Source organism: Pelobates fuscus, chromosome 7 (assembly GCF_036172605.1).
Source record: "Pelobates fuscus isolate aPelFus1 chromosome 7, aPelFus1.pri, whole genome shotgun sequence".
Classification (NCBI taxonomy): Eukaryota; Metazoa; Chordata; class Amphibia; order Anura; family Pelobatidae; genus Pelobates; species Pelobates fuscus.
This window is the reverse complement of record NC_086323.1, coordinates 14,950,509-14,953,008: the sequence shown is the minus strand read 5'-3', so window position 1 is coordinate 14,953,008 and position 2,500 is coordinate 14,950,509. Positions and strand designations below refer to the sequence as shown.

General features: G+C 42.6%; 4 non-coding genes across 4 annotated transcripts; all 4 read right to left on the bottom strand.

Moving 5' to 3' along the window:
- Nucleotides 1–294: 294 nt before the first annotated feature.
- On the bottom strand, nt 295–408 carry LOC134570527 (U5 spliceosomal RNA). Its single transcript, XR_010085151.1, has one exon. It is a non-coding gene; the product is annotated as a U5 spliceosomal RNA (small nuclear RNA).
- Nucleotides 409–869: 461 nt separating this feature from the next.
- On the bottom strand, nt 870–983 carry LOC134570207 (U5 spliceosomal RNA). The gene has a single exon (XR_010084850.1). It is a non-coding gene; the product is annotated as a U5 spliceosomal RNA (small nuclear RNA).
- A 454-nt stretch (nt 984–1,437) lies between these two features.
- LOC134570338 (U5 spliceosomal RNA) lies at nt 1,438–1,551 on the bottom strand. Its single transcript, XR_010084973.1, has one exon. It is a non-coding gene; the product is annotated as a U5 spliceosomal RNA (small nuclear RNA).
- A 462-nt stretch (nt 1,552–2,013) lies between these two features.
- On the bottom strand, nt 2,014–2,127 carry LOC134569802 (U5 spliceosomal RNA). The gene has a single exon (XR_010084468.1). It is a non-coding gene; the product is annotated as a U5 spliceosomal RNA (small nuclear RNA).
- Between the last annotated feature and the right edge of the window lie 373 nt (nt 2,128–2,500).

Below are 2,500 nucleotides of genomic sequence, written 5' to 3'. Positions count from 1 at the left end.
TGTATCATATTAACAGCAAAGGGAAGAGGAGCACAGCTGCTTGCAGTGCAACATGGGTATTCAAATGAGGCATGCCCACTGCTGACACGCCCCTAAATGCATGCTTGGTCTCTCGGCAGAGCCCTGCAGCTGTCAAGAATGCCAGAGCCTGAGGCATGCTTTGCCCGCAGTCAAAGATGCTGACATCATAAATAGGGATCCAAAACTTTTTCTTTTTTTCGCAACAGCTTGGTGCTTAGAACCTCTTGGATCTCTGTTTAAGAAGTTTCTTCTACTTTTGTACAAGTTTAGCACAGCCAGTGTAAACTGGGCCTGAAAAAATTGAGTGAAACTCATGGTTGTTCCTCTCCACGGAAATCTTTAGTAAAAGGCGAAAGATTTATTTGATCTGAAGAGAAACCAGAGTATAAAATCCATCCATCTGACAGCAGGCAAGGTGTGGAACCTGCCTTTCACACGTATGGTGAGCAATCCTACATTAAGCTGTAACTTGGAGAATCTGCCATAAATATTAATGACCCCACTAAATATGTAAAAAAAGAAAAAAATATCTTTTTTTTTTTTTTTTTTTAGCTTGTATCATGTTAACAGCAAAGGGAAGAGGAGCACAGCTGCTTGCAGTGCAACATGGGTATTCAAATGAGGCATGCCCACTGCTGACACGCCCCTAAATGCATGCTTGGTCTCTCGGCAGAGCCCCCCAGCTGTCAAGAATGCCAGAGCCTGAGGCATGCTTTGCCCGCAGTCAAAGATGCTGACATCATAAATAGGGAACCAAAAGTTTTTCTTTTTTTCGCAACAGCTTGGTGCTTAGAACCTCTTGGATCTCTGTTTAAGACGTTTCTTCTACTTTTGTACAAGTTTAGCACAGCCAGTGTAAACTGGGCCTGAAAAAATTGAGTGAAACTCGTGGTCGTTCCTCTCCACGGAAATCTTTAGTAAAAGGCGAAAGATTTATTCGATCTGAAGAGAAACCAGAGTATAAAATCCATCCATCTGACAGCAGGCAAGGTGCGGAACCTGCCTTTTACACGTATGGTGAGCAACCCTACATTAAGCTGTAACTTGGAGAATCTGCCATAAATATTAATGACCCCACTAAATATGTAAAAAAAGACAAAATATCTGGTGTTTTTTTATGCTTGTATCATATTAACAGCAAAGGGAAGAGGAGCACAGCTGCTTGCAGTGCAACATGGGTATTCAAATGAGGCATGCCCACTGCTGACACGCCCCTAAATGCATGCTTGGTCTCTCGGCAGAGCCCTGCAGCTGTCAAGAATGCCAGAGCCTGAGGCATGCTTTGCCCGCAGTCAAAGATGCTGACATCATAAATAGGGATCCAAAACTTTTTCTTTTTTTCGCAACAGCTTGGTGCTTAGAACCTCTTGGATCTCTGTTTAAGAAGTTTCTTCTACTTTTGTACAAGTTTAGCACAGCCAGTGTAAACTGGGCCTGAAAAAATTGAGAGAAACTCATGGTTGTTCCTCTCCACGGAAATCTTTAGTAAAAGGCGAAAGATTTATTCGATCTGAAGAGAAACCAGAGTATAAAATCCATCCATCTGACAGCAGGCAAGGTGTGGAACCTGCCTTTCACACGTATGGTGAGCAATCCTACATTAAGCTGTAACTTGGAGAATCTACCATAAATATTAATGACCCCACTAAATATGTAAAAAAAGAAAAAAATATCTTTTTTTTTTTTTTTTTTTTAGCTTGTATCATGTTAACAGCAAAGGGAAGAGGAGCACAGCTGCTTGCAGTGCAACATGGGTATTCAAATGAGGCATGCCCACTGCTGACACGCCCCTAAATGCATGCTTGGTCTCTCGGCAGAGCCCCCCAGCTGTCAAGAATGCCAGAGCCTGAGGCATGCTTTGCCCGCAGTCAAAGATGCTGACATCATAAATAGGGAACCAAAACTTTTTCTTTTTTTCGCAACAGCTTAGTGCTTAGAACCTCTTGGATCTCTGTTTAAGAAGTTTCTTCTACTTTTGTACAAGTTTAGCACAGCCAGTGTAAACTGGGCCTGAAAAAATTGAGTGAAACTCGTGGTCGTTCCTCTCCACGGAAATCTTTAATAAAAGGCGAAAGATTTATTCGATCTGAAGAGAAACCAGAGTATAAAGTCCATCCATCTGACAGCAGGCAAGGTGCGGAACCTGCCTTTTACACGTATGGTGAGCAACCCTACATTAAGCTGTAACTTGGAGAATCTGCCATAAATATTAATGACCCCACTAAATATGTAAAAAAAGACAAAATATCTGGTGTTTTTTTATGCTTGTATCATATTAACAGCAAAGGGAAGAGGAGCACAGCTGCTTGCAGTGCAACATGGGTATTCAAATGAGGCATGCCCACTGCTGACACGCCCCTAAATGCATGCTTGGTCTCTCGGCAGAGCCCTGCAGCTGTCAAGAATGCCAGAGCCTGAGGCATGCTTTGCCCGCAGTCAAAGATGCTGACATCATAAATAGGGATCCAAAACTTTTTCT